Source organism: Bufo gargarizans, chromosome 5, assembly GCF_014858855.1.
Source record: "Bufo gargarizans isolate SCDJY-AF-19 chromosome 5, ASM1485885v1, whole genome shotgun sequence".
Classification (NCBI taxonomy): domain Eukaryota; kingdom Metazoa; phylum Chordata; class Amphibia; order Anura; family Bufonidae; genus Bufo; species Bufo gargarizans.
In genome coordinates, this window is record NC_058084.1 from 77,007,624 (window position 1) to 77,035,067 (window position 27,444).

Consider the following 27,444-nt stretch of genomic DNA (forward strand, 5'->3'; position numbering starts at 1 on the left):
TGTAAAATCTGTAACATGCTCCAACTTACCATACTGGTGTCATCTTATGTGAAAGTATGAGAAGTGAAATGTATCTAATTTCCTTGCTGATTTCTGTCTCTGTAGTTATTCTGGCCATACATCAGATACGGGTTCAGTCAGCCAATACTCTGCACACATGGCTCAAGAGAAAGCACACACTTTGTCTTGTAGAAGCCATCTTTCTGTTTGGGGCTATTTCAGACAACATGGAGATCCAGACAATACTTGAATTTTGTGACTGGCTGTCACGGACGGTGTACAGGAAACAAGACAATGCAGCATGCATATATGACTCACTGGATCCAAAGCTAAGGAACCAAGAGGGAGACTCCTGCACAAGACCTGGCACTTTCCCTGGCTGCTCAGCCTATGCAAAAATCCCAAAGGTGGATGGTTGCATATCCACGTACCTCGACTATATAACACCTGAACACCCTACAATAGTGAGGGGACACGACCACCGGCTCCCTACACCAGACACGGAGGGAGTCAGGGTCACCTGGGATCCAGCAAACAGAAAATAACAGATAAATGTACAGCACTTAACTTAGTAGCAGACTGGGAATAAGGATCAGCATGCACACACACTCCAGAAAGAAGTATAAGCCGCCCAGTAATGCATTATGGGGAGGAATTTAAAGGGAAGCAATCAGTCCAACTGCATGACAGCTGAGAGTGGCTAACGAGATGAGGAACTGAACACCACAACAAAGAAAACTCAAGGAGGAGGTTCTGAAAGGCTTCTGTCAGAGCTTCTCAGCTGTCTGGTTGTGACACTGACTCTGTTGTCTCATGACCTTGTCATCTGTCTTTGCTGGACTGTTCCTAATAATTTGCCGGATTTACTTCTAATTTACAGTAAATACATCTTCTGAACTGTTCTTCTGAGTACATTTACTGACTTCTTCGCTGTCCTCTCATCAATTGCTTCAGGCAATTGGACTTTAGTTTCCACAGTATCATCACCTATGCTCTGTAACTTTTTATGATATTGGTGTCCTATGCAGAAAAAAATTCTTTATGGCACATAAAGCACCAGTTGAGATGGGTACCACCAATAGATATACCATTGGTAGTCAGATCTTACCAGAATTTGCAGATTGATGTATAGCCTCCTCCACATTTACTTGTGTATTATTTGTTGTATTGGAGGTTCTTGTTTGGATAGTTTTTTTTTTCTGTAATATCTTGATCAAATTGATTTTGTTACTCTGTTTGACAAAAAGCATTCTTCCCATCGGGATTTATCATTTAAGAAGTCATCTGGGGAAGTGAAATGCTAATTGCATCAGTAAGTGAAACTGCTTTCAGACAGCTTAAAATCACTTTCTCTCTGATAGCAGACATTATCTTGATGAGCATCGCATTTCAAGGTCTGCCCTTCACTTTAAAGATAAAATGTACCAAAGGCTAAAATTGCAGCTTTCCGAAAAGAAACGCTTTCATGTATTTTGTAATCATGTAATAATGATTGTGCAGCCCAAGATTGGGCAGATTTCTACAAGTACATTTTACAAACAGTTTGTTTTAATTTCGGCTTTGACCTTGTTGCTTTTTCGCGCAAAATGTTTTTATTTTCAGCTGATGATGTTTAACATGTAAATGGCGCCTTTATTTACATGATTTTAAGGCAATAAAAATATCCTAATCTAAACCTCTTGGAAAAGGCAGCGGAAGCAATTACTCGCTGGTTTATTTATCTGAGCAGGTGCTAGATTTGTGAGCAAACAGCAAGAGATACAGGAAATGATAGGTTACAAACGAATGTTATTTCTTATTCTGGAAATACCGAGTAAACAAAACCATGAAAGATTCAGTGCTAACACTTTAAAGTTCTATGTAACATCTACAGCTGTAACTTCTGAGTCCAGTTATCTGAAAGTTCAAGGATATAGCCGGAACATGAAATCCTTAAAGTGCTCATTCTATTAGTTTAAGCAACCTTTGACCAGCAACTAAAACCTTGGGAGGAGAGAAATTCTTGACAGGAGAGAGTTGGCTTTCTGAGAAAAGAGTCAGTACAGTTAGAGCTACAGCGCTGAAGAGGAGCCAGTATTCTGTTCTGTGCACCAATAGCTGGAGGTGCAATGCCCCAGGAAAATGTGACATCTCCATGTAAGAGCAGATCTTGGAGTCTAGTGGCCAAACTTCATCTTTGGATCAGGGAGGTCTACCTTGGAAGTATTAACTATGTATATAGACTAAAACTTTAAACTATATGTAGTTGAAACACTGTGCCTCCAAGTGAGAACTGTTACGCGTACTGTGCCTTTCACTGTAACCACCAACAAAATATTTACTGAGCTGACCCTGCTCTGTAATACAACCTAGCAAGATGGATAACACACGGTAATTCAGAAACCAAACAGAAAAAAAAAAATATAGTTTTCACTGTTGACAGCAACGAAAGGACGGACAACCACAGGTCTCAGGATACAATGATACAACACAATAGTCTAGAACAGTGATGGCGAACCTGTTAGAGACCGGGTGCCCAAACTGCAGCCCAAAACCCACTTATTTATCGCAAAGTGCCAACACAGCAATGTAACCGGAATACTCCAGTCCACTATAGTATATTTTCCATGTACTTTATCATTTAAGTATAATGACCTGCCTACATTCAATGTGCTGTCCGTGCTGTTCATAGTGCGCCCAGCGCTGATGAATAGCTGGTAAAGTCCAGAGTATATTGGTACACCATAGACTTTTTCCAGGGTGCGGGTGCCAACAAAAAGAGCTCTGAGTGCCGCCTCTGGCACCCGTGCCATAGGTTTGCCATCACTGGTCTAGAACAAGATCCCGGAAACAAAAGCACAATGCATGCGTTATCCCCAGCAAACAGAGAAGCAAAACACCAGAAGTTTCAAAGGCTAAGCAATCAACAGCTCCCACCAGACCAAGCTAGAAAAGCTAGACAATAAACTTACCCAGACTCAAATGCAAGGGAGTTGCATAGCATGTCTCAAACAACGTTATTAAACAGTAGTGATGAGCGGCATAGGCAATATTCGAATTTGCAATATATTGCACATTTTTGGGCGAATATTCGGCATAAATTAGCAAATTAGAGAATTTGTGATCTCTAGTCATTATTTACTAGTGTTCATCACAATTTTTTATTGCGAATATCGGCACTTTGAGAATTTGCGAATATCTAGAATATAGTGCTATATCTTCGTAATCGTGAATATTCTAGATTATTTTTCATCAGTACCCATAATCCCTCACTGCTTCTTGCTTGTGGGCCAATGAGAAGGCTGCAATTTCTTTGACTTTAGGAGTAGTGCTGATTGCGAATTTTCGCATCACGTATTCGCGTATTATTTTTTATTGCTAATTTTTATCACAAATTTTCCGATTACCGATTGTCGCAATCAAGAAAATAATGACGAGATCACGAATTCTCGAATTCTGGAATATATGATGAATATTCGCGAAATATTGAGAATTCAAATATTGCCCCTGGCGCTCATCACTGTTATTAACTTGATTGTGAAAATCGGCAACGTAATATATTCAAGATAAAAATTTGCAATTCGAATATTCACGATCAACACTAAGAGGTAGGCAACTTTCGCAATAAATTTGCTGTTAGAATATTCGCGATCAGCACTATTCGCGAACACGAATATACAGCACTATATTCTAAATATTCGCAAAATTTTGAAGTGGCGATATTCACAATTAAAATTTGTGATTCCAATATTCGCGCTCAACACTATTAAACAGGCGAGGAAGAGGCAGCAAAGAATTCTTTGTTGTTTGTAACATCAATAAACCTGAATATTTGTCTCCACCATGTGTGATTATTGCATCAGGAGGAAACAAAACAACACAGAATAATTTACCAAAACTGAATTTATGAGGATTTGTTTTGTGTGGTCCTATTTGAGGGGAGTTACTTTTTGACTAGAAAAAAACTAACATCAGGGCCTTGGAAAGTCCTAAACTATTAATGATAACTCAGAGTTCATCTGCTTGAATATTAAAGTCTCTTTATCGTTTACTTTGATTGATTGTGATTCTTTAACCAGTGCTCGTGTATTCTGCTCTTATCTTCTTTCTTCTCTTTAATGGTCTTGACAACTCCCACTCATCCATCAATAAAGTTGCTTCCCAGCGTACAAATAACCTTTTTGCACAGACATAACATTGACAAAAGGACATTTGTCTTTGCAGAAAGTGCATATAGGTATAGAGTTTCATGAAATAAACCATAAAAGACATGTTATTTGTCCACCATGCATTGGAGGCAGTGAGTTCAATGATGTTTAAGTTTACACATATCTAGAGTTGACCGAATTTCTCAAAAATTCGATTCGGCCGGTTCGCCAAATTTTTTGTTTCGATCTGAATCTATTTATGGTGAATCGTGTTAAAAAAAAACAGCTATTTCCTGGCTGCAGAGAGCCTTTATAGTGGTGTAGAACACTCTGCCTTGCAGTAACACGCATAGGGAGTCTGCTGAGGTAGTGAAACAATACTGTGAGTCAGTATGACATGCAGAAGACAGGCGTCGCTCTTATAATCACTGCACACCAGGGGCGTCGTTATGTCAAAACATTCGGGGCTGGAGCCCCGGATGTTTTGTCCAGTGCCCAGAATGTTTATGCTGGTGGGATTTTTTCATTTTTTTTATTAGGCTATTCCAAGCCGTCTGGGCAATCCCAAAGATTATCCCACAACCCCCCTTGTACTTGTTCCGCTACTTGCAGGCTGCGCGAGCATGAGTTAGAACTTCAGTCACTTTGGTCCGCAATTCTGTTCTGTGGCGCGTGATCCCGCGAGACCAGCCACGGGAGGTCACAGGTTTCGCTGGATTACACGCCACAGAACAGAATTGTGGACCGAAGTGACTGAAGTTCTGAACTCATGCCCATGCAGCCTGCAAGTAGCGGAAGAAGTACAAGGGGGGTTGATGGGTTCCACCTTATGCGATTAGTTTATAGTTGGGGGGTTTGCTTAATTTTAAATTAGGCTGACCATCGGTTAGAATGATCTGTGGGGTTGCCCATAACCTAGCAACACCCCTGCTGCACACTACACTTATTTGGGAAGTTATGTGGCCAAAACTGACCGAATAACTGTAGTGTGAACTCAGCCTTACAGGTCATATTAGTGCCAGGTATAAAGAACCATGCAGAGGCCCAAGATCCTACTATAGTGGGAAAGAGCGCACTCCTTTTACACCAATTCATTGATTCCACATAGATTTCTACAGAACCTGTTTTATTAAATGCTTATACAAGTAAAGCCCCCCCAGACAAAGTTGAGTGGATGTCAGCAGTAAGTTTGTGTTGACGTCACTGATTATTTTGCCCTTCCACTGATTCGTCAGAACAATAACCCCCCAAAAAATGTATCCTGTCTGTGGAGCATACGCCTTCACTCGGTCAGCATTTGGTCAGTAATCCATCAGTATTGCTAAAGCCAAAAAAAACAGGAGTGGGTCCAAAACAGAGATGACACTTGAATGGAATATTTGCATGTCTTCTGAGTTTTGTACCCACTCCTGCTTTTGGCTACCAAATGATAAGCCAATTCTGATGCAAAATAGGGACAATGTCATGCAGGCCTTACAGCTGTTACATACACAGGATCCGTTATGCGTCTCATTTTTTGTTCCTTCTGACATATCAGAAGAAGGGTCAAATAAATGATAATGTCAGCCAGGCCGAAAAGCAAAATAGTGGCCCAGTCATGAATTGGTGATTGTGGGAACAGGATGGGAAGTCCACAGAGTGGCTCTATGACATAGTGGCGAGGATGAAGCTGAAAAAGACCACAGAGTGGCTCAATGAGTCTGGAGGTGGCAGCAGCATCAGGAGGAGGCCACAGAGTAGCACAATGACAGTGTGGAGGTGGCAGTAGCATTAGAAGGCCACAGTTTGGCAAAATGACAGAGCGAGGAGATGGCGGTGGCAGCAGCAGCATCAGGAGGAGGCCACAGGGTGGCACAATGACAGTGTGGAGGTTTCAGCAGCAGCATCAGGAGGCCACAGAGTGGCACAATGACAGAGCATGGAGGTGGCGGCAGCAGCAGCATCAGGAGGAGGCAACAGGGTGGCACAATGACAGTGTGGAGGTGGCAGCAGCAGCATCAAGAGACCTGAGTGATGAAGTGGCAGCAGCATCACAAGACCACAGAGTGAGTGACCCAGTGACAGATTGGGGAGGTGGGTGGCAATACCAGTACCACTTGAAGATGGTGGGTGAAAGAAGGAGCACTTGGCATCAGATGTGTAGCATGAGGCGGGTGGCAGCATCAGAATAGTAGCTGAGGCAGATAGCCAGAAGAAACCAGTCTCTTTTGTCAAAGTGTTGGTGTGACACCAAGGATGATCTAGTCTGATGCATCAAGCATTGGTGGGTGGAAATCCTGGCTGATCCATGCTTGATTCATCTTGACAAAGGTCAGTCTCTCCAGATTTTGGGAAGACAGGTGAGTTCTTCTTGGGGTAACTATGGCCCCCGTCGCACTAAACACCCGCTCTGATGCCACAATACTGGCCAGTTTGGCTGCCCAGTAGTCGAGAGGATCTTCATTGTGGGGTTGCAGGGTGCTGTCCAAGTATGCCACCGCCTGCTTTTGCTGGTGAGTAGTTTCTTCACTAGGCGGGTGAAGAAAGCTGCTTATTAGCGACTCTAGACTCAAGTTGCTGCTGATGGAGCTAGAACTGCTCCTACCCTCCCACCCTGCCACTGCAGCCATGGCAGAGGAAAATGAGCGCAGCGTGCCCCCCGGTCAGACCTGTGAGAGGATGGACGATGGCGCAGCGGCCAACGATAGGCAGCGGCCAACTGACTGCATAGGATGTCTCTATAGTAGTTCAGTTTGTCCTCCCTCTCAGCGGGTGTAAAAAAGGCCCCCATTTTGGACAGGTAGCGAGGGTCCAACAAGGTGGAGAGCCAGAAGTCATCCCTCAAGCAAGCAAGTGAGCATGAATCGGGCCATTTGTGCAAGTGACTCGGAGGGACTCCCTACCTCTGTCTCCACTGCATACTGCCACAGTGTGTCTCGGTCCTCTGCCTTGTCTTCCTCATCACCTTGTAACTCCTCTGGCTGCTCCTGCTCCTCCTCTCCTGTCACCTGTGTAGAAAAACCACCCATTTCTCTACACATTGTTTGTGCTCCAATGTCCTCCTCCTCCAATTCAGCCCCCACAGGGCTCATGTGGCTGTAAGATGTAGATGCAGGCGCCACGTCTCCAGTCCCCTGACCAACAAGATTTACCAGCATCTGTTCCAGGAAATGAAGCAGTGGAATGACGTTGTTCATCCCGTAGTCCTGGTGGCTGACAATTAACGTGGCCTCCTCAAACTGCCTGAGCAAACAGCAGGTGTCATGCATGAGCTGCCACTGGCTGACATCAAAGTTACACAGGGGACTACTCCTGTCCGCTTGGATCATCAAGAAATCGTTTATGGCCTTTCTCTGTTCGTATAGTCAGTCCAACATATGGAGGGTGGAATTCCAATAGGTGGAAACGTCGCATATCAGCCTATGTTGGGGGATGCCGTTCTGCCACTGCAGCTCAAGGAGGGTGTGCTTTGCGGTGTACGAGTGGCTGAAGTGCATGCAAAGTTTCCTGGCCTTTTTTAGGATGTCTTGCAGATGGGTGGAAGACTTCAGGAACCGCTTGACAACCAGATTGAACACGCGTTCAATGCAGGGCGCATGATACAGCCCTCCTTGAGGCAGTGCCGACACCATGTTCTTCCTGTTGGTCACCATGGTTCCAATTTTGAGTTGTCGCGGAGAAAGCCACGATTCAATTTCTTAATGAAGTTCCTCCCCTGTGTGACTCCGTTCTCCCAGGCAAACGAGGTGTAGAACAGTGTGACACCGCCGTGCCCTGCACTTGTGGTATGCTGGAGGGGCACTGTGAATTGTCCCTGCAGTGTAGGCTGAGGACACGGTGGAGGATGAGGAGGCAGAGGCGGACATTGTCAGCACAAGCCATCAGTTTTCTGAAAGGTGCAGAGTCCGCCACTTGGAAACGGAGGGAGTGAAGGACCAGTAAGGCTACTTTCACACTTGCGTTCTGCCCACAGATTCTACAAATGGCCATGTTCACCTCCTCCGGCGGCTTAGCAAAAAACTGCCACACTGCCCAGTAAGGGATTTTACCCCCAACACACCGCAGTTACAGACTGCTACCACCACTACTTCATCGAACCCCTGCAGGTAGGTTCCTGCGAAGCGGGTGGTCTACCCCAGGCACGTTTGGCTCCCGACCTCCCACTACTGTCACTCTGCTGACCGCCCACGCTAGCTACTTGCTGGCTCTGCCACTGCCTCACAGGCAAGCTGCCACCCTCTTCTCCTGATGATGCAAACCCCTAATTCACCTGGCTCCCAAGTGCAATCAGCTACATCATCATCATCGAGTACTGTCTACACGTCACTGATGTCCTCCTCAATGGTCTCTGGGTCAAGAGCCTGACCGTTCGCAACACCAGCTCCCAAGCCACTCTCCTCATCACTACTTGCCCGCTTACCGGAGGAAGCGGTGGATGTCTCCTCCACATCTTGGCTGGCCAGTAGCTGCTGACTTTCCTCTAGTAGCTCGTCCTTGCTGTATAGTGGAGCTGAGCCCACAGCATATAACACTTATCTGGCTGAGGGAACAGAAAAGGACAGAGGCAGCTTGAGGGCAGGTGAGGGCAAATGGCCTGCTCCTGGGCCATGCCAACTAAGGGTTGTGTCTGATGAACCTACCGACTGGGGGTGTCTGATGTCACTTGGGACAAAGTCGATGACCGAGTCAACCATTCAAGAACCACTGGGTTGCTGGTCAAGGCACGACCGCTAGATGACACCGGGAGCTCAGGACTCCTGCTGTCACGCCCCCTTACTCTGCAGTAACCTGTGCCTGCGCCAAAAACATTTAGACCTCTGCCACTTCCTTGTGCAGGGCCTGGCACTTCTCTGTCTGACATACTGTTAGATCAAATAAATGAAAAGTAAATTAAAACACCCCAAAAAAGTCTCCAATTTTCTCACTTCACCACACAACGGCTAATAAGCACTTTTGCTTCCCAGTAATACACACAAAAAAAGGACTTTAGAACATATAACTGCCCCACTGAATGGCAAATAGGCCATTACTTTTTTCCACTTATACATGCCACAAAAGGCTTAAGAAAATGTAACTGCACCGCTGAACAGCAAATAATTTTTAATTTTTGCCACTAATACACGCCAAAAAGCGCTTTAGAACATATAACTGCACCGCTGAACAGCAAATATATATTTTTTTGCCACTAAAACACACCAGAAAGGGCTGTAATTTTTTTACTTCACCACACAACGGCAAATACTTTTTTTGTGCCACTAATACACGCCATAAAGGGCTTTAGAACATATAACTGCACCGCTGAACGGCAAATGTATATTTTTTTGCCACTATTACACGCCAAAAAGGGCTGTAGTTTCCTCACTTCACCACACAATAGCAAATACATTTTTTTTTTGCCAGTAATACATGCCAAAAAGGGCTTTAGAACATATAACTGCACCGATGAACGGTAAATAGGCCCTTATTGTTTTCCATTTATACACGACTCAAAAGGCTTTAGAACATATAACTGCACCGCTGACCGGCAAATAATATTAATTTTGTTGCCACTAATACACGCCAAAAAGGGTTGTAATTTTCTCATTTCACCACACAATGGCTAATAAGCTATTACAAGCCAAACAATGCTTTAGAGCATATAACTGCACTGGACAAGTGCAAATAAGACATAGAAATATTTCCCTGTAATAAACCCTGTTAATGGCTGTATTAAACAGCACTTGCACCTCAATAACAAGAACAGTTTGCTGGAATTACGGAGCTATATAATGCTCATTTGGATCCCCAGTCAGTGCAGCAAGTTGTAATAGGATTATTCCTATTACCCAGGCTGTAAACTCCCCTACTGAACCCTGTTCTGCTTCAATACTGTGGAATGATTCCTCCCTATCCTTTCCCTGAACTTCTAAACAGCAAAATAAGAGTTTTAAAGTATTTTCTACCACTGTCCCTAGCGCCTGCTGACGTATCTCCCTGCACTAAGTAAACTGGAATGTTGCTGAATCCAAGATGACTGAGGCTATTTATAGGGCTGTGACATCTCAGGGCTGGCTGGCTGCTGATTGGCTGCATGCATGGCATTGTGGGTGATCCCTCAGTCCCAGAGTTCCTTGCTCGATGTCCTAACACGTGCAGCAGCCTTTTACGGAAAAAATGCGATACGTCACCACGAAGAGTGGGGAAATTCGGATTTGGCGCAAATCAAATTTTTCCTGAAATTCTGATAGAATTCCACTTCGTCAACTTCGATTCGCTCATCTCTACCCATATCCCAACAAATTATGTGTCAAGGAAGACAAGTATGCATTGTTTTTCAAAGATGTTTGGCCTTCCTAGATACAATATGACTGCTATGGGTGGCCATACTCATTAGATTAATGTCAGCTAATCCTACAAATTTCGACAGAGCTGGATGACCAACTAATGTTTATAGTGGCCTCCCAACTCTCTGATGATGGCAGATGTCGGGGGAAAGAAGGATTGGCATGCTTGATTTCTAAATAGCCAATTTGTTAGCCTTTTGGTTCTCAGAGGAGAAAAGTCACAACCAGAGGATTATGGCAGCATCTTACTATCCTATCCCCTTTAAGAACACAAGCACATTTCAGCTAACAGCTATCTGAAGTGTTTTGCCAGCTTTTGGGTGTTATTTTCAGTCTATCACAGAAAAAATGCACCACACGGATATGCCACTGACTATACTGGCTAGTCATAAATGCAGATATTAAAAGCTGAGACTTTTGCCAATATATTCCTGTCAGGAAGATATCGGAGCCCACATGCACCACGTCACGGTTCTCAGCATGGCAAGGGGTCCTACCACTACGCTACCTATGGTGTGAACAAGGTCTGAAGGTGATGTAATCCAGCTCACAGCCAAGCTTCCACACAACCGCCTAGCAGGACAACTAGTGCAATGTGAACAAAGCCAGACTGTAAGCCACACCCATATCAGACTATGTAATGGAGGCTACCAGGTGCAAAGAGTGTTTGAATGCCAGGTAAAGGCACATACACTACATATAAAACAAGACAAAAACACAGAAATAGTGGCAAATCTGGGGGAGCTGCTCAACCCCTAACACTGTAGCGTGTTTTTCATTGGGGGAGCAGCCCCACCGCATGTGGACCGCAGCAAACGACTATCCCCAGCAAAAAATATTTTGCATACGGTGGAGGATGTCGGCGCGGTCCACATGCACCACAAAGGCATCCTACACAAAACGGAGCATTGTGCGGATGAAAATATAATCATAAATCACAGAAAAAATGCACCACACGGATATGCCACTGACTATACTGGCTAGTCATAAATGCAGATATTAAAAGCTGAGACTTTTGCCAATATATTCCTGTCAGGAAGATATCGGAGCCCACATGCACCACGTCACGGTTCTCAGCATGGCAAGGGGTCCTACCACTACGCTACCTATGGTGTGAACAAGGTCTGAAGGTGATGTAATCCAGCTCACAGCCAAGCTTCCACACAACCGCCTAGCAGGACAACTAGTGCAATGTGAACAAAGCCAGACTGTAAGCCACACCCATATCAGACTATGTAATGGAGGCTACCAGGTGCAAAGAGTGTTTGAATGCCAGGTAAAGGCACATACACTACATATAAAACAAGACAAAAACACAGAAATAGTGGCAAATCTGGGGGAGCTGCTCAACCCCTAACACTGTAGCGTGTTTTTCATTGGGGGAGCAGCCCCACCGCATGTGGACCGCAGCAAACGACTATCCCCAGCAAAAAATATTTTGCATACGGTGGAGGATGTCGGCGCGGTCCACATGCACCACAAAGGCATCCTACACAAAACGGAGCATTGTGCGGATGAAAATATAATCATAAATCACAGAAAAAATGCACCACACGGATATGCCACTGACTATACTGGCTAGTCATAAATGCAGATATTAAAAGCTGAGACTTTTGCCAATATATTCCTGTCAGGAAGATATCGGAGCCCACATGCACCACGTCACGGTTCTCAGCATGGCAAGGGGTCCTACCACTACGCTACCTATGGTGTGAACAAGGTCTGAAGGTGATGTAATCCAGCTCACAGCCAAGCTTCCACACAACCGCCTAGCAGGACAACTAGTGCAATGTGAACAAAGCCAGACTGTAAGCCACACCCATATCAGACTATGTAATGGAGGCTACCAGGTGCAAAGAGTGTTTGAATGCCAGGTAAAGGCACATACACTACATATAAAACAAGACAAAAACACAGAAATAGTGGCAAATCTGGGGGAGCTGCTCAACCCCTAACACTGTAGCGTGTTTTTCATTGGGGGAGCAGCCCCACCGCATGTGGACCGCAGCAAACGACTATCCCCAGCAAAAAATATTTTGCATACGGTGGAGGATGTCGGCGCGGTCCACATGCACCACAAAGGCATCCTACACAAAACGGAGCATTGTGCGGATGAAAATATAATCATAAATCACAGAAAAAATGCACCACACGGATATGCCACTGACTATACTGGCTAGTCATAAATGCAGATATTAAAAGCTGAGACTTTTGCCAATATATTCCTGTCAGGAAGATATCGGAGCCCACATGCACCACGTCACGGTTCTCAGCATGGCAAGGGGTCCTACCACTACGCTACCTATGGTGTGAACAAGGTCTGAAGGTGATGTAATCCAGCTCACAGCCAAGCTTCCACACAACCGCCTAGCAGGACAACTAGTGCAATGTGAACAAAGCCAGACTGTAAGCCACACCCATATCAGACTATGTAATGGAGGCTACCAGGTGCAAAGAGTGTTTGAATGCCAGGTAAAGGCACATACACTACATATAAAACAAGACAAAAACACAGAAATAGTGGCAAATCTGGGGGAGCTGCTCAACCCCTAACACTGTAGCGTGTTTTTCATTGGGGGAGCAGCCCCACCGCATGTGGACCGCAGCAAACGACTATCCCCAGCAAAAAATATTTTGCATACGGTGGAGGATGTCGGCGCGGTCCACATGCACCACAAAGGCATCCTACACAAAACGGAGCATTGTGCGGATGAAAATATAATCATAAATCACAGAAAAAATGCACCACACGGATATGCCACTGACTATACTGGCTAGTCATAAATGCAGATATTAAAAGCTGAGACTTTTGCCAATATATTCCTGTCAGGAAGATATCGGAGCCCACATGCACCACGTCACGGTTCTCAGCATGGCAAGGGGTCCTACCACTACGCTACCTATGGTGTGAACAAGGTCTGAAGGTGATGTAATCCAGCTCACAGCCAAGCTTCCACACAACCGCCTAGCAGGACAACTAGTGCAATGTGAACAAAGCCAGACTGTAAGCCACACCCATATCAGACTATGTAATGGAGGCTACCAGGTGCAAAGAGTGTTTGAATGCCAGGTAAAGGCACATACACTACATATAAAACAAGACAAAAACACAGAAATAGTGGCAAATCTGGGGGAGCTGCTCAACCCCTAACACTGTAGCGTGTTTTTCATTGGGGGAGCAGCCCCACCGCATGTGGACCGCAGCAAACGACTATCCCCAGCAAAAAATATTTTGCATACGGTGGAGGATGTCGGCGCGGTCCACATGCACCACAAAGGCATCCTACACAAAACGGAGCATTGTGCGGATGAAAATATAATCATAAATCACAGAAAAAATGCACCACACGGATATGCCACTGACTATACTGGCTAGTCATAAATGCAGATATTAAAAGCTGAGACTTTTGCCAATATATTCCTGTCAGGAAGATATCGGAGCCCACATGCACCACGTCACGGTTCTCAGCATGGCAAGGGGTCCTACCACTACGCTACCTATGGTGTGAACAAGGTCTGAAGGTGATGTAATCCAGCTCACAGCCAAGCTTCCACACAACCGCCTAGCAGGACAACTAGTGCAATGTGAACAAAGCCAGACTGTAAGCCACACCCATATCAGACTATGTAATGGAGGCTACCAGGTGCAAAGGAGTGTTTGAATGCCAGGTAAAGGCACATACACTACATATAAAACAAGACAAAAACACAGAAATAGTGGCAAATCTGGGGGAGCTGCTCAACCCCTAACACTGTAGCGTGTTTTTCATTGGGGGAGCAGCCCCACCGCATGTGGACCGCAGCAAACGACTATCCCCAGCAAAAAATATTTTGCATACGGTGGAGGATGTCGGCGCGGTCCACATGCACCACAAAGGCATCCTACACAAAACGGAGCATTGTGCGGATGAAAATATAATCATAAATCACAGAAAAAATGCACCACACGGATATGCCACTGACTATACTGGCTAGTCATAAATGCAGATATTAAAAGCTGAGACTTTTGCCAATATATTCCTGTCAGGAAGATATCGGAGCCCACATGCACCACGTCACGGTTCTCAGCATGGCAAGGGGTCCTACCACTACGCTACCTATGGTGTGAACAAGGTCTGAAGGTGATGTAATCCAGCTCACAGCCAAGCTTCCACACAACCGCCTAGCAGGACAACTAGTGCAATGTGAACAAAGCCAGACTGTAAGCCACACCCATATCAGACTATGTAATGGAGGCTACCAGGTGCAAAGAGTGTTTGAATGCCAGGTAAAGGCACATACACTACATATAAAACAAGACAAAAACACAGAAATAGTGGCAAATCTGGGGGAGCTGCTCAACCCCTAACACTGTAGCGTGTTTTTCATTGGGGGAGCAGCCCCACCGCATGTGGACCGCAGCAAACGACTATCCCCAGCAAAAAATATTTTGCATACGGTGGAGGATGTCGGCGCGGTCCACATGCACCACAAAGGCATCCTACACAAAACGGAGCATTGTGCGGATGAAAATATAATCATAAATCACAGAAAAAATGCACCACACGGATATGCCACTGACTATACTGGCTAGTCATAAATGCAGATATTAAAAGCTGAGACTTTTGCCAATATATTCCTGTCAGGAAGATATCGGAGCCCACATGCACCACGTCACGGTTCTCAGCATGGCAAGGGGTCCTACCACTACGCTACCTATGGTGTGAACAAGGTCTGAAGGTGATGTAATCCAGCTCACAGCCAAGCTTCCACACAACCGCCTAGCAGGACAACTAGTGCAATGTGAACAAAGCCAGACTGTAAGCCACACCCATATCAGACTATGTAATGGAGGCTACCAGGTGCAAAGAGTGTTTGAATGCCAGGTAAAGGCACATACACTACATATAAAACAAGACAAAAACACAGAAATAGTGGCAAATCTGGGGGAGCTGCTCAACCCCTAACACTGTAGCGTGTTTTTCATTGGGGGAGCAGCCCCACCGCATGTGGACCGCAGCAAACGACTATCCCCAGCAAAAAATATTTTGCATACGGTGGAGGATGTCGGCGCGGTCCACATGCACCACAAAGGCATCCTACACAAAACGGAGCATTGTGCGGATGAAAATATAATCATAAATCACAGAAAAAATGCACCACACGGATATGCCACTGACTATACTGGCTAGTCATAAATGCAGATATTAAAAGCTGAGACTTTTGCCAATATATTCCTGTCAGGAAGATATCGGAGCCCACATGCACCACGTCACGGTTCTCAGCATGGCAAGGGGTCCTACCACTACGCTACCTATGGTGTGAACAAGGTCTGAAGGTGATGTAATCCAGCTCACAGCCAAGCTTCCACACAACCGCCTAGCAGGACAACTAGTGCAATGTGAACAAAGCCAGACTGTAAGCCACACCCATATCAGACTATGTAATGGAGGCTACCAGGTGCAAAGAGTGTTTGAATGCCAGGTAAAGGCACATACACTACATATAAAACAAGACAAAAACACAGAAATAGTGGCAAATCTGGGGGAGCTGCTCAACCCCTAACACTGTAGCGTGTTTTTCATTGGGGGAGCAGCCCCACCGCATGTGGACCGCAGCAAACGACTATCCCCAGCAAAAAATATTTTGCATACGGTGGAGGATGTCGGCGCGGTCCACATGCACCACAAAGGCATCCTACACAAAACGGAGCATTGTGCGGATGAAAATATAATCATAAATCACAGAAAAAATGCACCACACGGATATGCCACTGACTATACTGGCTAGTCATAAATGCAGATATTAAAAGCTGAGACTTTTGCCAATATATTCCTGTCAGGAAGATATCGGAGCCCACATGCACCACGTCACGGTTCTCAGCATGGCAAGGGGTCCTACCACTACGCTACCTATGGTGTGAACAAGGTCTGAAGGTGATGTAATCCAGCTCACAGCCAAGCTTCCACACAACCGCCTAGCAGGACAACTAGTGCAATGTGAACAAAGCCAGACTGTAAGCCACACCCATATCAGACTATGTAATGGAGGCTACCAGGTGCAAAGAGTGTTTGAATGCCAGGTAAAGGCACATACACTACATATAAAACAAGACAAAAACACAGAAATAGTGGCAAATCTGGGGGAGCTGCTCAACCCCTAACACTGTAGCGTGTTTTTCATTGGGGGAGCAGCCCCACCGCATGTGGACCGCAGCAAACGACTATCCCCAGCAAAAAATATTTTGCATACGGTGGAGGATGTCGGCGCGGTCCACATGCACCACAAAGGCATCCTACACAAAACGGAGCATTGTGCGGATGAAAATATAATCATAAATCACAGAAAAAATGCACCACACGGATATGCCACTGACTATACTGGCTAGTCATAAATGCAGATATTAAAAGCTGAGACTTTTGCCAATATATTCCTGTCAGGAAGATATCGGAGCCCACATGCACCACGTCACGGTTCTCAGCATGGCAAGGGGTCCTACCACTACGCTACCTATGGTGTGAACAAGGTCTGAAGGTGATGTAATCCAGCTCACAGCCAAGCTTCCACACAACCGCCTAGCAGGACAACTAGTGCAATGTGAACAAAGCCAGACTGTAAGCCACACCCATATCAGACTATGTAATGGAGGCTACCAGGTGCAAAGAGTGTTTGAATGCCAGGTAAAGGCACATACACTACATATAAAACAAGACAAAAACACAGAAATAGTGGCAAATCTGGGGGAGCTGCTCAACCCCTAACACTGTAGCGTGTTTTTCATTGGGGGAGCAGCCCCACCGCATGTGGACCGCAGCAAACGACTATCCCCAGCAAAAAATATTTTGCATACGGTGGAGGATGTCGGCGCGGTCCACATGCACCACAAAGGCATCCTACACAAAACGGAGCATTGTGCGGATGAAAATATAATCATAAATCACAGAAAAAATGCACCAAACGGATATGCCACTGACTATACTGGCTAGTCATAAATGCAGATATTAAAAGCTGAGACTTTTGCCAATATATTCCTGTCAGGAAGATATCGGAGCCCACATGCACCACGTCACGGTTCTCAGCATGGCAAGGGGTCCTACCACTACGCTACCTATGGTGTGAACAAGGTCTGAAGGTGATGTAATCCAGCTCACAGCCAAGCTTCCACACAACCGCCTAGCAGGACAACTAGTGCAATGTGAACAAAGCCAGACTGTAAGCCACACCCATATCAGACTATGTAATGGAGGCTACCAGGTGCAAAGAGTGTTTGAATGCCAGGTAAAGGCACATACACTACATATAAAACAAGACAAAAACACAGAAATAGTGGCAAATCTGGGGGAGCTGCTCAACCCCTAACACTGTAGCGTGTTTTTCATTGGGGGAGCAGCCCCACCGCATGTGGACCGCAGCAAACGACTATCCCCAGCAAAAAATATTTTGCATACGGTGGAGGATGTCGGCGCGGTCCACATGCACCACAAAGGCATCCTACACAAAACGGAGCATTGTGCGGATGAAAATATAATCATAAATCACAGAAAAAATGCACCACACGGATATGCCACTGACTATACTGGCTAGTCATAAATGCAGATATTAAAAGCTGAGACTTTTGCCAATATATTCCTGTCAGGAAGATATCGGAGCCCACATGCACCACGTCACGGTTCTCAGCATGGCAAGGGGTCCTACCACTACGCTACCTATGGTGTGAACAAGGTCTGAAGGTGATGTAATCCAGCTCACAGCCAAGCTTCCACACAACCGCCTAGCAGGACAACTAGTGCAATGTGAACAAAGCCAGACTGTAAGCCACACCCATATCAGACTATGTAATGGAGGCTACCAGGTGCAAAGAGTGTTTGAATGCCAGGTAAAGGCACATACACTACATATAAAACAAGACAAAAACACAGAAATAGTGGCAAATCTGGGGGAGCTGCTCAACCCCTAACACTGTAGCGTGTTTTTCATTGGGGGAGCAGCCCCACCGCATGTGGACCGCAGCAAACGACTATCCCCAGCAAAAAATATTTTGCATACGGTGGAGGATGTCGGCGCGGTCCACATGCACCACAAAGGCATCCTACACAAGCAGCTCCCCCAGATTTGCCACTATTTCTGTGTTTTTGTCTTGTTTTATATGTAGTGTATGTGCCTTTACCTGGCATTCAAACACTCTTTGCACCTGGTAGCCTCCATTACATAGTCTGATATGGGTGTGGCTTACAGTCTGGCTTTGTTCACATTGCACTAGTTGTCCTGCTAGGCGGTTGTGTGGAAGCTTGGCTGTGAGCTGGATTACATCACCTTCAGACCTTGTTCACACCATAGGTAGCGTAGTGGTAGGACCCCTTGCCATGCTGAGAACCGTGACGTGGTGCATGTGGGCTCCGATATCTTCCTGACAGGAATATATTGGCAAAAGTCTCAGCTTTTAATATCTGCATTTATGACTAGCCAGTATAGTCAGTGGCATATCCGTGTGGTGCATTTTTTCTGTGATTTATGATTATATTTTCATCCGCACAATGCTCCGTTTTGTGTAGGATGCCTTTGTGGTGCATGTGGACCGCGCCGACATCCTCCACCGTATGCAAAATATTTTTTGCTGGGGATAGTCGTTTGCTGCGGTCCACATGCGGTGGGGCTGCTCCCCCAATGAAAAACACGCTACAGTGTTAGGGGTTGAGCAGCTCCCCCAGATTTGCCACTATTTCTGTGTTTTTGTCTTATTTTCAGTCTACACTTATGCACCAATTAAAGAGGATCTTTCATGGGTCCAGACATTATAAAAAAAAAAGTAGCATGTTATGTAAGACATAAAGCAGGGACTTACTATTTTTCTTGGGTGCCATTCCGTTCGCCCGCTGTGCCCCCTGTTAAATAAAATAAGTAACACATTATGTAGGGCATAAAGCAGGGATCTACTAGCGCTTACTATTTTTCCTTCGCACCACTCCATTGGCCTGTTGTTCCCCCTGTTAAATTCTCCCGCCTGGTATGCTAATTAATAGCATTGGAACAGGGAGCAGGCGATGCCAGGGTTTCTTAAAAAAAATGAAAAAAAATAATCACCTTCTCCCTGGCTGTGATGATCTCCTTTGTGATTAGAAAGCACTACAGCCAGGGAACAGGAGACGCCCATTGAGATACCCTGGCATCTCCTCCTCCCTGTTCTGATGCTATTAATTAGCATACCAGGTGGCAGATTTTAACAGGGGACACAACAGGCCAACGGATCGGTGCGCAGGAAAAATAGTAAGCGCTAGTAGATCCTTGCTTTATGCCTTACTTAACGTGCTACTTATTTTATAATGTCTGGACCCATGAAAGGTCCTCTTTAAGTAGAGCTGTAGGTTGGCAAGCAGTTATAAGCCACAGCATAATCAGATTAAGACTGCGTTTGAAAAAGTAAGCATACTAGGAGGGCAGGATGCCTCTCCAAATTATTAAGTTCAGGTGTTTCAGCCTCACTTATTGTAAGCAGGTGCATAAACTCAAGGACACGGCCATGCAATCTCCATAAACAAACATTGGTAGCCATGGCGGTTGTACTGAGGAGCCTGTTTACTTTGCAGTGCCATAGCATGAAACCTTTGCCGCATGTCAGTCAAGTAATAAAATGAATCCTATTTCACTGGCAGTCTGATGAAAGAATCTGGATTTGGCAGATGCCTTAAGAATGCCACTTACCAGATTGGCAAGCGCCCGACTGTATAGGGAGGGTGCTTAGGGACTGATGGTCCTCCTCACCCCCATTCCCCCCTTTAGGACATTCTGGGAGCTGGCCCCGTTATTTAAGGTTTAAGTAGTGGTGGATTAGGACGGCCATTAAGGGGTTAATAATCTGGTGGAATCTCCTTAGACAGGATGGGGGCGGTGCAGGAATCCTGAAGGTACATATACCCCTCCCCCTGCTCCAGCACTTCCTCTTGCAAGTGGAAGCAAAGATTGTAGAGGTATACTCCCTCTTTGCTCTGTCCACTCCGAGTTTCCGAGGGAGTTGCGGCCTCTTGGCCTCCTGGCCTCCTGGCGAGTTGCATGTGGGGGGTGAGGGTTGGCCGGCTCATTTGTGAGCGTTACTGGCTTTCCCTGGCACCCCTTCCCCCCTGCTCCTATTCATGGTTCTGGCCGGGAGCTGCCGCATCGTGCGTGCAGCCCCGGCACTTAAGCGATGGGGTCGGCGGTGATCCCCCGCCCCCTCCCCGCTCCCTGCTCTGCGTTCCTTTTACTGAACTTGCCGGGTGCTGCCGCATCATGCGAGCAGCCCCGGCGCTTAGGCAGTGGTGCCGGCGGTGACTCCCGCCCCCCCCTTCCCGCTCCATTTGACAGGCATGGCCAGTAGCTGCCACACTATGCGAGCAGCCTCACCATCTAAGCGAGGGACCTGCGATCCGCACGGCACCCCCATTCCTTCCCCCCTCTACATTGCAGTCCTAATCTGACCTGCGCCCCTCTATGGATCGTCCTGTAGGGTCTCGCAGCGCCGCACTGTATCCCTGCCCCCCCCCCCCCTTTTAGCCCCTACACATTGCCTTTGGCTGACTATTATGATCGGTGGTGGGGGCATAGGGAGTTTTTTTTCGCCCCCAACACCTGAGCATCCCTTACCGCCCCCTGCCCCTTTCCCTCCCACTAGTGGGGCTCATGGGGTTCTGTACACATGAACAGTTTTTTATGTGGCCCCCTAGGACCAAGGACCGGCTCCAGCACCACGGTGGCCCTAGCACCGCCCCTTACTGTAGCCAGGGTTGCTGTGTAGCTTCTCCCTTTCCATTCATAATTCGTGTTGTAGCTCTGCTGCCGCCTACTGTGCCACATATTTCATATTGCATGCACAGCGGATTACTGATGCGGATTTATTAATTAGTGCCCTCCTGAACCATGGGGCACTATGGGTCTCAGGTTTTGCCTGTTTGTATCTCCCGCCCCCCCCCTCCCCCAACCCCAAGAGCAGGGGTTGCTTTGTGTTTTTTTTTCCTCCTTCGCAGGTGTCAAACGTCAAGGCCAACGTGGGTCCCGCAAGCGCCGGGCCCGTCGCCGCTTCTGGTGGAAGTAGGTGCCCCAGTTCCTTCAGGAGGCGCTCACCGTCGTCTTCTGATGGTATGTTGGGTGCGTCTGAGGAGTCTGGTCTGATTTTGCATTCGGAGCCGTAAGAGGCAGGTGCCTACCATCTATTCGGCCTGGTCACTGTAGTGGCCCTTTGGGTTGCAGTTCCTGTACTTGCTACTTCGGTGGCGCCGTCCTTGATTACACTACACCTGGTGAGTACCGGTGCACGCTTGGATGCGTGCACCCTATATAAAAAAAAATTATAATAAAAAATTAATAAATTAATAAATAATAAAAAAAATTAAATAAAATAAAATAAAAATTCCCCGAGTCATTCTTTAATATCAGCATTACGTAATTTCATGTGGACGTTTTGAGGTTTATAACTCTTGTATTTCTTTTAGCTTCCTACTTTATAGCGTTACAGTATATAGCGATACAAAAAAAAAAAAAAAAAGAAATTAGTTAAATAAAATATTGTTAAAATTAGTTTGTTACCTAACCGCTTTCAGCCTCAAAAAAAAAAAAAAATGAATAGATAATAAAAAAATAAATAAATAAATAAAAATAAATAAAAAATAAAAAATTTACTTGTTTTCACGTTGGTTCACCAGCGGTTACTTTTTATATACGGGGAGTTATTCTATACTGTGGTGTGTAGGTTTTTACTGTTGGCTGGGGTTCAATTTCGGTTATTTGTTTACCCACGATACAAAGGGTTTTATTTTAGCTGATTATGGCTAGGTACTTCTTTAGCCATCGGTATAGTGTCCCTCCTGGAGTATAGCTCCCACTGGTTCATTCCCGGTAGATGGGTATATATATATATATATATATATATATATATATATATCTAAAAAAAATATATTATATATATAATAATAATAATAATAATTAAATAAATGGTGATAATAAAAAAAAAAAATATATATATATATATATGTATAAAAAAATATATATTTAATAATGTAAAAATAAATAAATAAATAATAATATTAATATTAATAATAATAATAATAATAATAATGATGATGAATAAATTGGGATAAGATGGAGTATGGTATAGATATACAAGGGATGACATAATATGCGGTGGTATTTCGCATATTCCGTAATAATGTAATGAAAATAGTATATTTGGTTCCTTTCCTGTGTAAAGTAGTACTTCCTGTTGGGCTCCTACCTTTGGCACTATGCCGTGTGTATTTAAAAAAATAAAATAAAAAAAATGGAAATTAAAAATTAAATATATGATACTAATAATAATTATTTGATCTGTTCTAGTTGTGCTTTCAATACTGTCATATGTGGCATGGTTATTCATATATACTGGGGCAAAAAATAAAAATGAATAAATAAATAAATAAAAGGAATGGAAAAATGTCCCTCTTGTGTAGTGGTTGCCATAATTGCTGCTGGTATTCCAGGGCGGTGTTTGAATCCTGGCAGAAACATTCAGTAATAGAGATGACTTTGTATATTTACTATTTTCTAAGCTCTGGGCTATGATGAGTTCGGACTCTCTCACAAACTTTTGCTTGTTTGTATTTCAATTGCCTCAGGTCCAGTGTTATAGGTGTTGCAGTTCGGTGGGTTTCAGTAGGGGCGAATTCAAGGGGGATACCCGCGATGTGTGCGGTACAGGAGGCCTTATTCTAGTGCAGCTGTGTTGTGTGGCTCGGCGGTATTGGGCGCAGCGGTTCAGGGTTTGTACGCGGCTCCGCTGCCTCTATTTGGGTGTATATTGCAGGAGCCGGGTCTCAGGTATAATTGGAAGTTAGACGGAAGCGTATATCCGGGTCCGTTTGTTCGTCGCTCAGGGTAGAGCATTAAAAGGGGTGCGAATGCAATTCTTGAAATTTCATTTTTATCTGCAGTCTTTCGTATCTCCGTTCTTGTCGGTTTTGGAGCGGATCAGACGCGCTGATTGGTCCTCTTATGGCCTTCACAGGCCGGCATGCTGACCCTCCAAAATATAATTTTCATGCATCGTTCCAATTTACGGCTGGCGATGCGGTTGTCATAAGTGAGTATTTACTTTGGTAGGTCATGTTTCGCCTCCTTCAGCCTTTGTTTTGCCTTATTGCTATTTCATCCAAGATGTTTGTCTCTTCATTCTAGGCCGCACAGCGTTTGGTTTATCCCTGGTTTTTATGGGGTAATAGTTTTATTGGGCTTAGGGCCCGCCTATACAGTACGATCCAGTGAATCTAGGTGGTGTGTACCTCCTCTCCCGCCCGGTTTCGATTCAGCGGTTTGTTGGTTATTCGGTTGTGACTGTACTATGGTGAGGCTTCAATTCCTTTTCCTCAGCGTGGTTTTTCCTCTGTGGTTTTACATTTCAAAAAATAAATAAATGAGGAAAATGAAAATATATAACTAATTGATACATATTTAGAAGGTGAGAATAAAAAATAAATAAAAAATAATCTTTTGTATGGGATAGAGGTATTCTGTGGCTAGTTATATGTTCGATCCTCTAAATGGTGGCTGCTCAGGCTAATTGTTTTTTCTTTCAGGTCGTGGTGTTCGGCGGTTTGCTGGTTGGCTTTTCGGTTATCTTCCGTGGGTTCGGAGAGAGGACCTCGGCCCGGTGGGCGTTTTTGGTTATCGAGAGGTGGAAGTTTCTGGAACGGGATCCGGGATTCCAGGTGGTTGGTATAGAGTTGTGCCAGGGGCGCGGTGATGCTGGAGACCCAGTTGAGATATTTCCCTGGCCTATTCCGTAGCTTTGGACATCATTGGTTCTCACGTACGTTTATCTTGGTCATTTTTAGGAGGTTGGTGATAATCTCCCAGGTGGGTATATTTGGGAATGCGCTAGGGATACAATACAAAGGTGTCGATCATGGGGTGGTGGTTGTCACCGTTTCGGATGTTGCTGCTATATAGTGTAGTGCTTACAGCTGGATCAACGACCTCTCTAACCTTCTTTTTTCCGTACGCAGGGGATCTCCTCTTTTAGTGGCTCAGTCCTGTGGGTAGATTTATGGGAGTTGTGTTGCTTCTTCTGAACCCTCTCCAGCTTCGGTATGTCTGCTTGTTTACGGGACACCAGAACTGTACACTGTCCTTCATGGTGGTTTGACTAGTATTTTATATAGGGGTTGGGTTATGTTCTCCTCACGGGTTTCTATCCCCCGTTTCATCAACCGGTTTTCTTGTTGGCATTGGTTTTTGATGGTACATGTTGGCGTTTTGTATCTTAGTTGGTAATTCCTTTTCCGGCTGTATGAAGGTTTTAAACAGACCCTGTTCCGCCGGGTGGTGGTCGGAGCCCCGCTTGGAGAACGGGTCTCCTCCGTGGCGGCATTTGAGTACAGCGGAGATAAGGTGGGAGCAGATGGCGTGCTTGCCCGCTGGGAGTCCAGCTGTGGGCATACTGCTCTGATGATTACGGTTTAACTTGCCCGCTGGGAGTCCAGCGTTTGGCATACTGCTCTGATATTATGGTTTATTAAGGTTTGCCGCTTTAATAAAGAAGCTGTGGCCGATCACCATCCAGCAATAAAATGATACAGTTGTCTGTTTTGTTTGTTATGGGCAAGGTGGGGTAAAGGGGCCAGAGATGATCAAAGGTGTTTTCCCCTTCCCATGTTTCCCTGAATACCGGCAGTCTGGCAAGCGCCCGACTGTATAGGGAGGGTGCTTAGGGACTGATAGTCCTCCTCCCCCCCATTCCCCCCTTTAGGACATTCTGGGAGCTGGCCCCGTTATTTAAGGTTTAAGTAGTGGTGGATTAGGACGGCCATTAAGGGGTTAATTCTCTGGTGGAATCTCCTTAGACAGGATGGGGGCGGTGCAGGAATCCTGAAGGTACATATACCCCTCCCCCTGCTCCAGCACTTCCTCTTGCAAGTGGAAGCAAAGATTGTCCCTCCCTCCCTCCCTTTTTGCGGTTATCATTGAGAGGCGGGTCGAGGTGCGCGGTTATGATCAGTCAAGGATACTTGGTTATTCTGTGTTGTTTTTCTATTTCTTCAGATCCCCCGCTGGGAGTCCAGCAGTTTGGATATCGCTCCGATTATTTTGGCTTTGGAGAGCTGCAAATTCTGGTTGAGTTTATGAAGTCACAGCTGGCGGCATTTGAGTACAGCGGAGATATGGTGGGAGCAGATGGCGTGCTTGCCCGCTGGGAGTCCAGCTGTGGGCATACTGCTCTGATGATTACGGTTTAACTTGCCTGCTGGGAGTCCAGCGGTGGGCATATCGCTCTGATGATTACGGTTTAACTTGCCCGCTGGGAGTCCAGCGTTTGGCATACTGCTCTGATATTATGGTTTATTAAGGTTTGCCGCTTTAATAAAGAAGCTGTGGCCGATCACCATCCAGCAATAAAATGATACAGTTGTCTGTGTTGTTTGTTATGGGCAAGGTGGGGTAAAGGGGCCAGAGATGATCAAAGGTGTTTTCCCCTTCCCATGTTTCCCTGAATACCGGGAGTCGTCATAGCACCTACGGTGTCAAATAAAATCTGGTGGAGGAGGCATAATGGAATGGCCCTGCATGTCAGGATTTGAGCTAGGCCCCTTATTTTTGGAGAAGGAAAAAACTAATGAGTCAGCATTTTTGAGAAATGTATGATTTCAACCTTGTAATGTGGAGACATTCAGCTTTTTGTAGGTATGCTAAAGAGCATTGACTCCACCGTTATCAACACCAAGTGTCACCCTCTCTGCTTTGATTGACAGGGCCATGCTCCCTCTGCATCGTTGCTCCTGGCTCTGAAATCCCACATCTGCGCCAATTGCTCACACTTTGGTGAATACATAGAGGTAGGGCCATGACAGAGTGCTGTTTCAGAGGGATTTCAGAGCCAGGGCAATGATGTAGAGGAAGCATGGTCCTGACAATAAAAGCAGAGTGAAAGTTACTGAAATGTGAAAGTGGCAGAGCGATGGTGCACTGAATGGCAGCCCCACCCATGGTGCACTTAAAGGGGTTATCCGGGTTCAGACCTGAACCCGAACATATCCCCTTCTTCCCCCACTCAGCCCCTCTGACATGAGCATTGGAGCAGGGCAACGGCTTTTTCTGGCGATCTGATGATGTATTTGGCTCTCCATGGGTAAGCTAGGCGTAGGCTTTCTCCTAGCATTGTTCCTGGTGACATCACCGTCACTAATGGGCGGGCTATAGCGCTGCCCTAGCCTGTAAAGCTGCTAGGGCAGTGCTAATGCCCACCCATCAGTGCTGGTGACATCATCGGTAACACTGCTAGGCGAAAACCTCCACCTAGCAGTGTAAAAATGTAAACACAAAAGCTGAAATACTCCTATGCTCATGTCAGAGTGGCCGAGTGGAGGAAGAAGGGGATATGTCCGACTTCAAACCTTAAAATGCTCATTAGCATACAGATAAAAAGATACAATTTTGACATTTCGAGTTTTTTATATTTTAACCTGCAAAGGCCCTCTTTAAAATGCTTAGAGCCCTTTACTAAAACATTTGTGTCTCTAGACAACCTTTTTCATGGGAAAATCATTTTACTACATTTAGGGTAGGTTCACATCTCTGCTTAGGTTATCTGGTAGTCTGTTCCAGCAGAGGAGCAGACTACTGGAGTTACCGTATACAGAATAGCCAGACACCACAACACACTGCTGGATCCCCATTCACTATATTAGGATCTGGTAAATGCTGGCTTTCTGACGACATTTAGGCTGGAAAGCCACCAGATCCCATTATAGTCAGTGGGGATCCAGTGGTGTGTGGCAGTTTCTGGCTATGCTTCATATCGTAACTCTGCCAGAAAAGACTACCGGATTACCTTAGTAGAGGTGTAAACCTACCCTTATTTGCAGATTGTTCATTTCTGACACTACTTGTTTGTTGTGTATGAGTCTTTTTGAGATTTTTTGTTAAAAAGTCCAAAGGAAAACAAACCCTGACAATCCTTCCTTCCTTTTTTCCTTCTATCCTTCCTTCCTTCTTTCCCTCCCTTCTCTTCTTTCACACACAGATTTTCTAGCTCTTGA